We start from the raw sequence: 8514 nt of genomic DNA, 5'->3' as shown, positions 1-8514 counted from the left end.
GCGGGCGGGTGGCCGTGGGTGTCGCCGGGCGGGTGGTGCCGTGGTGTGGCGGGCGGGTGGGCCGTGGTGTCGGGCAGGTGGGCGGGCCGTCGGGGCGTGGCGTGGCATGACGTGGCGTGGCGTGGCGTAGCATGGCGGGAAGGATGGGTCGTGGCATCGAGTGGTGTGGTGTGGTGTTGTGTGGTGTGCTGTGGCGTAGCGGGTAGTAACGTGTCTGGTTATGGCGTGTAATGGTGGGTAGTGGCGAGACTGGGCGGGACATGGCATGGCGGGGCGGGCTGCGCGTGATGTGGCACCGAATCTGAAACCTAGTCACACTGGCGTCCACGAGTCTCTAAACGACCCGCGGGCTCAAGGGGCAGTCCGGGCTCTTCTGACCCACCGTACTGCCGTCTCTCAGCGTGTCACCTGGGTGTCGATGGAGGGCGCGCTGCAGTCCCCGGTCCAAGTCCTTAAAAAGTAAGCAGGTTCTATGTCTCGCGTCGAGCTCAACGTAGCAGTAGGAAAACCACATCTGAGTTTGTGCGGGATGTTCAGCCAGCGCCTGCGGCTTTGCCATCGCGTAGTTTCCGCTGCCGCACAAACGAAACCAAAATGCAAACACTTCGGATGTTTGGAAAGCCTAGCGTTGAGACCACGGTTCCAACTAAGCAGCGAGCATTCCAAACCAGATCCCACCATCCTGGCGTGCCCGGTTATGAAGTAATTTCGCAACAGGCCATAAGCCACGTCACCTATATTTTACCACCAGGCTTTCTGTAATGGCCCGTCCAGGCCATGTCCTCCTGAGCGTCCTGCAATGACCATGAATCGTCCGGGTGTACTCTGGGGTTGAAGCTAATACAGTATATACCGTTTTAGCCCCACACAAGAATCACTGGTTCCGGTAAACGTTGCTGAGAAACGCTCCCGAACATGCCCGAGCTAGTTTTCACAAGATCCTCCGGGAATCCCTCAAAACTATATGATGTAAAACGACACATGACACAAGATCACAGAACCTCCGAGAATCCCTCAAAGCTATGCCATACGAGACGGCTCATGACACAGTAACACGAGACAATACGGCTGAAAGTTGTTCACAAAAAGCGTAAAAAGCGTGAGGTCATGGAGGCCATTATGACTACTATCATTACATGTCACATTTTCTGAGAAATTACCCTCTGTGACATACATTTATGGCTTTCTCGGAGTGATAATAGCTTTTATTTCCGCATAGGACGCACGACAGATTTGTATTCACCCTATGTGTCAGACTAAACGGACACCAAGGAGCATACAAACAAAACGCTGTATTGTTTGTCTGCTGTTTGTCAACACGCATGCGCAGTGCTGTACACAATATTTGCATTCTATATTTGTTGAGAAGCGTCGCATATCACGGTGGTGACATTACAGAAAATGCACGGGATGTTCCACACTTTACACGCCATGCTCAGGCAGCCCCATTTGAGTTTGCAGTATCTCTCTCCAGCAAAAAGGCGTACGCTTCACCTCCCTGCCCTCAGAAATAATGAAGCTTCTAATTTGGTTAGTTGACCACAAATTATGCATGTCACCTAGGAGATGCTCGCGTAATCCAGATACAACCAATTCTTCTATCCAACCAGGATATCACCAAAGCATGTTATAGATTGCGCAGGCGTTAAGATACACAACTTCAACTTGTGAACGAAGCCGATCCTTTATGTGGCATCGATGTGGGTCTTAATAATTTTTACATCGTCTTTGATATTTTCAATACAAATTTGGCTGAGCTGGGGCTGGTTAGCTTCACTGACCTTGCACAGCAGTAAGGGACAGCGCCTGGTCGTGGACTGCGGGCACAAACTTCGCTGCAGGAGCAGCGCCACTTCCGCGAACTGTTGGCCGAAAGGACCAAGAGGACCGGCGTATGCAGCAACAAAGCAAACCTGGCAAAGCTTATCACAGCAGCACCGGAGTCTGGCCCTGCTCTACACATTAGAGGACGTCAACCTCAGGTGGACAGTGAAGTGGGGAATGGGGGGAGGAGAACTGTGTTGCTTTAGGAGGCAAGACTTAAATCAGTTTGTTGTGGCATTCATGCACCTGAGTGGCAAGGACAGTTGCTTGCTCTCTTACGTGGCTGTAATGCCGGCGGAAGACGCCGAGCTCTGCTTGGCTACACGCGAGCGGACGGGTCACAAGTGGCTTAACGCGAGGCCAGTGTTGATAACAGCCGGTGAGTGCCATCAATGGTATGTGGTCGAAGGTGATGGGTGGGAGCAGAAGGCGAGGCGCAACTTCACGTCGCGCTTCGCTAGCTCATCCGCCACGAAGTACGGGCAAGATAACGAGCAGGTGGCGATAGTGGCTCACGAAAAGCAACAGACTGAGCATGTAGTGGAACGTGACCTAGTGGTACCGCTGGGTGCTCTGTGGCTAGGCTGCTCTCCGGATGGTGTCGTGTGAGGCACAGGTGGGAGAATGCGGGGCTGGAGAAGCAGCACAAACGCTTCAGCCAAATGCAGCTGACGATGGTGATCCTCGATCTCAATAATGTGATCTTGCCGTTTACATTAAGGCAGATAATTGTGTGCTCGTGGTATCTGTACCACGTGGTAGAGAGTACGGTCGTAGCTTGACCCGCAAGCTGCAAACAGTGTATTTCGGGCATCTCCTCCCGTACCTCAGAGACGAGTTTAAGCGTTAGATGAAAAGCAGTGTCAATGACATAGGCGCGGCCAATGTCAGGCGTCATGCGGGTGCTCCATTCACCAAGAACACGTTTGTCCTTTATTGAGCTACTACGTTCACGTCACATTGTTCGCGAAGTGCGGAATGCAGTGTCCTAGAATTGCCAACTTTAGGCGTAAAGCAGCACCCTATGGGAAAGGAGTTTTCACTTTATTTCCCCACATTTATGTGAAATTCTCACCCCCACCTGACACTGTCTAACCGCGCATGTCGAACTCACGTTTCCTTTCCGAGCTTTTAAGATGTCATCCAAAGCCGAGCTCACTTGAAACTATCAAGCATAAACAAGGCTTCACAGAACCTGGACACTATGGCTATATCCTGCCTCACCTTCATCTGGCCATGTCTATGCATGCACGGGGGAAGAGCACTTGGTACCTCAAGCCCGAGGGCTCCAGCGGCTCCAGCTGCATGCATGCATCAAGCATGGTTTGTTTACAAAATGCATCGCAATATGTAGCTGTGTGCCATACGCAAGGTTTTCACACATTCCCAATTTTTTGGTTGCACCACGCAAGCACCACATTACTAAAGCAAAGCCAGGTAGAAAATTTTACTCCGCGTATTTTTTACCCGAAGAAACTTGACACTAGACTACACCACTCCCAACTTGCAGAAGTTAAAATTCAAGAAATATGTTCTACATACAATTTGAAGGCTGAATATCACCTGTCTTACGCTCTTTCTTACACCATCTTACCTCAAAGCCGCTGTTCCTCCAGCAGCAGAGAAGGATGAATCTTTGACATGTGTCGCTCCAACGTCCTCCGCTTGCTTCTGGGGTTTCACCTCAGGTATCCACAAACAACTATTCTCCTAGATGGGCAGGGCTTTTTAACGCTATTACAGTAAAAGGTTGACGGTTTGCTACGTTGTTCCAGCCAGTCAGCTTCTCACGACAAAAACACAATTAGTAGCAGCCCACAGCCTTGCACTCAACCCAACGCATACTCATGCGGCAAGCAACCAATCCCATCTGTCTCAAATGGTACGACACTTTAAACGCTGTGAAGCAAACTGATCACGTTCGTCGCAAGATGCCGCCGTCTGCTAACACCCTTACGCTAGTAATAAGAGCTCTTTAGTATTTTATACTGTTGAGTATTGTAGTGAGCCTTGGCTGAAAAATCTGTGAAAAGTACCTGTCTGAAAGGCATCGGAATAGGGCGGTGTCACCACTGGTCTATGACCTCAACAAATATTTAGTACAGTTTGTATTATATTTTGGTACCTGCCAAAAACCATCGCGACCAACGCTACTGTGTTTGGCAGCATCTTATGCCTCAAATTGCTCATACAGCAAAACGTCAACGTTTCGACATGTGTTCTACACATACTCACGATTCAAGTGTTAACGATCACAGACCAATGCTAGGCTTTGGGTTTCGTTAGCTGGGATTTTTAGCTGCACTATGATCTGGCCCATTTAACTGTGTGTGCATTTTCGCAAGTTTCTCGCCAACTGGTTCGCAAAAGTGTCATTTTGTCAACTATGATAGCCGGCAAATCAGAAGCAGTTTCACGCCCGGCTCAGAGATCCTGTGCTCTGGCCGGACCATATATACTAGCCGCCCGGGGCACTGCCGGTTTAGGGGCAAGTAGCGTAGTGGTTAATGCGCTTGCATTAACTTACTGCGCGTTTACGAAACCAGAGGTACGAGGTTCGATTCTCCGCAGTGGCCCGCCCTTCCTGCCAGGCTGAGAGGCAGGCGATGCCATATAGCCTCAGCAGCTGAGTGCGTCGTAAACCCCAGTGGCAATGACAACAATACCCCCGATCATTTAGGGGTCCCATTATCTTGGTGTTAGGTTCCTCTCGCTTGCTATTTGGACCCTTCGCTGTTAACGGGAGCCTCTTTGCTGGCCTGCCGCGGTAGTTTTGATCGTTCTGGTGCTGTCCTTATTGGTCTCGGGTTTTCCCACATTACAGGAGAGCCTACGCCGTTGACGGGGACCTAAATCTTAAAAAATTGTGGTTGGGGCTTTACAGCTTACTGGCTGATGACTGAATTTGTGGCTATGCCGATTACGCCGATGAATTTGTTCTTGCAATCGTCAAGCATAATTTCACACGCCGCCGATTTCGCGCATATCATTTCGTTGTTTATTGAATCTGTGACAGTTGTCATGCTTGTACGTCTACATCTTGAATACATTTTCCAGCATAGGATATTTGTACTCCCTTGCAACAAAGCAAAAAACTGAGTTAGTCCTCAGCCAACAGCTAGTCTCAACGACCCGGCTAGCCGCGCGTAAGCTAGGAATTAAGTTTGTGCTTGATTTGGATGGTATTCAACAGCCAATTTAAATGTATGTTGCAATGTTGTCTTCGAAATACTTAGCCTGAAAATGGCAACATCCACGATGATCTGGGAAAATGAACAAGTTCCATGCATTTGCATACGTGACACGCCTAGCTTTCAATGGCTGCGCACAGAAAGCTAGATTTGCATATACAAGCTGCATGCACTATAAAATTGCAGCTCAATGGGCGGAATACAACGATTATTGGTGAATGGAACCCTGTATTCTAGGGAACTCACACAATATGAAGCCTTCTCCATTCTTCTAGCATTTTCGCGGTGTAGATGCATGGAGATTTAGGCTACCGTGGAGTTACGTCATCACAACCCCTTTGCTCCCTCCTTGATGAGGCTGGCCCTCCGACTGAGACATCCAGCAGCGGATCGGTGCAGGTGCCCTCGCTGATCCAAACAGTCTCTTTACTGGCACAGGAAGTCCAATAAGCTGGTACCGAGACTTATTTGCGTTATCGGCCCCTGGTTAAAACCGTGCGGGGGATCCCTGGTCCGGTACTGGTGCCCATGACTGTCACGGGCCTCTCCACTGTCCATGTACATGTGAGCATTTGTCACCATTTCTCATGAATTCTCTCATTGTTAGGAGGGGCTAGGACCAGCACAATAGGCCCTTTGACGTACGGGGCCCCATTGTCGTCCCTTTTCAACAAATGTGCTCCAGGCCGACCTGGGGCTCATTGCCGACACATGGTCTCCCGCTAGTGACTGCGGTCACTGACCAGCAACGCGGGTCCTTCATTGTTTCAGGTGTCCCGACGAATGTAGGCTGCCTTCTGATTGACATTTAGAGATCTTGGCCTTGTTCCTGCTCGGGAAATAACCCCTATGCCCCAGAATGGCACGGAAGAGCCTGTACGATATTGCTGTTCTGAGTCGGCTGCCTCAAATAGAGACACAGTGGCACGGAGCCTCCGATCAGTGTTGGATCTGCTCTGACATTTCAGGGTCCGGCCTTTGGGATGTGATCCATCCATGCGATCTCTGGCCTGCCCTTCGGACCCTTCAATCAGGCCATTGATCTTTAGCCCCAAGGGACCAAAGTAGGACACTCGGAATCCATGGGAACCTCGGAGTCTAAGAGGTAGGGAGGGAGGGAGTCGTGTTTAATTTGGTTTCCCGCGAAAATAAAGCTTTGGGGCCCATGTGACGGGCCCCTGGAATTTTACATCGCCTTAAAATAAATGTTTCGTCCGTTTGTAGTGTTCTGATTGAAATAGGTTCACTCAAGAAATGTTATGATGCCCCGGAAACAAGGTTCAGCATGCCTTTTCATCCAAGGTTCCGAACCAGGATTTTGTCAGAGTGTAAGGCAAGGAAATTGTGATGACCCTATGCTGTGGTGCCGCTTGGAAGGGGAGTTTCGGACCTTCTTCAATGGTTCTTTCAATCGCCCACTTGCATTTGGTGCCGCAAGGAAAAAAATGGAGTGGTGGTCCGAAAGAAACGTGTTCCTTGGCCGAATGAACCGATGCAGGATTGCGTTAACGGCGAGGCACGGGCATTGTGATGACTCCTGGATAAAACTGCGCGTCTGTGAAGCCAGAGATACGAGGTTCTATTCCTCGTGGTGCCCACCCTTCCTACCAGGGTGAGAGGCAAGCGACGCCATATAGCCTCAGCGGCTAAGTTCTCCGTGAAGCCCCAATGACAACGAAGGCTCTCGGCGCCTATTTCCCTGAACAGGGGACTCCTTCCCTGAACGGTCCGATTCATAATTTTTGCAAAGTAAAAAGCACACCGATCGTAATGCCGCTGGATTTAGTGCCCTCTAAAATTATGATTTTGGTCTTTGTTGATGGCTCGTTTTGATTTAGTACCCCTTGAAAATCAAGCTGATACTGCCCCGCAAGAAAGGTTTTTTGTGCCTCCTTGCCCCAGGGTCCGATCCAGGATTCTTTCAGCGCGGAATATCAACAAAGTTGTGTCCCCTGGAATTCATGGCTCTTCCAGAATAAAGGACATGGCCCTTTCTAGTACTCTCTGGAATTGGGTGCTTCTTGAAAATAAAGACTCTGTGTTGCTCCGAAATGAAGGATTTGGTACTCCCTCGCCGAATGGGCCGACACAGCGTTTCGTCAAGGGCACGGCACGAGCGTCGTGGTGCCCCTGCAATTTCGTGTCTCATAGAAATACAGGTTATGTGGTGCCGCAATGATGGTATTGCTGCCCCTTTAAAATGAGATCTGGTAAGCCTTTGGGGCATTAACATATCATGGGGCCCATAGGGGAAGGAAATGACCTTTTGGCCCTTCCCCTCCTGACCTGCCCTCGCTTTGTGATTCCTCAGGAACTATGTGCCTCTGGAAAATAAAAGCTGTGATGCGTGGTAATTAATTTTTTTGGTGCTCGTTCGTGGAAGTGACAGATCCAGAATTTTGCAAAGGTGAAAGGTATAGATATTGTGGTGTCCATGGATTTTGGACGCTGATTAAAACCAAGTTTTAGGAAATGTTAATCATCCACTTAGATAAGGGGCCTCTTTAAAAAAGGTTATGATGCCAAAAAACGAAAGTTATGGTGTTCCAAACTGACCATTTTGGTGTCCTCTAGCCCAAAGGGCTAATCAAGGATTTCGTCAACACACAACATTGCTGCATCCATGAAATTTGGTGCCGTTAGAGAATGAAGGTTCTTGGCCGGTTATGGTGTCAACGGGTTTCGGTGCCTACCGAAAATAAATGTTTGTAGTCACTTGTGGTGCCCGTGAAATTCTGGAGTCTGTTGAAAATAAAGGCTTTGTGGACCTGAAATAAGGATTTCGTCGGCCCCTCACCATGACATTTGGGTGCCACCTGGCCCTAAGGGACGGGGAGCAAAGTTCCATTCACCCCCACCTCGCACCCCATACCACTCTGGATCCGCCATTCGTCAAAGTTGGTTGACAAGATACGCCTCATCGCCTCAAAGCGTAACTCGTCGTTCCTTTCCTAATTTGCCACTCAGCTCCATGCGTAAGCTCCATTTATGTCAATTTGGCGTGGGTATGATTAAATACCGTGCTATATTTCTGACTGTAAAACCCAATTCTTAGTTCCGAAAAGCGTCGTTTTTACTGGCGCCTCTTTCGCACGAGACATGTGTGTACTGGGCCATGCTGCCTCTAAACTGTTCCCACCCAGGCTCTAAACGCATGTTTCCTTCAAATAAACAAGTGCCCAGCAGCGGCTCAGGTACGCACGCTGTGCTGCTACATGAGGCCCGCTGCTAAACGCCTATTGCATACTCCATCGCGCCTCCCGTTTCAAGAACATTTGCAGTATGCAGCGCTCAATGTCATCTCTACTACCCTTGCCTTGAGCACACGCTGTGCGTACCTTCATTACCAAAGGCTTAGCAAAACAATGAAGCGAACTGTGCATATTAAACAGTTTTGTCAGCACATCTATTATATATATATATATATATATATATATATATATATATATATATATATATACACTACACTATGCGACACTACACTACGCGAGAAGCCTGG

This window comes from Pollicipes pollicipes, unplaced genomic scaffold (genome assembly GCF_011947565.3).
Source record: "Pollicipes pollicipes isolate AB1234 unplaced genomic scaffold, Ppol_2.1 Scaffold_5724;HRSCAF=6776_pilon_pilon_pilon, whole genome shotgun sequence".
Classification (NCBI taxonomy): Eukaryota; Metazoa; Arthropoda; class Thecostraca; order Pollicipedomorpha; family Pollicipedidae; genus Pollicipes; species Pollicipes pollicipes.
This window is presented reverse-complemented; position numbering follows the sequence as displayed.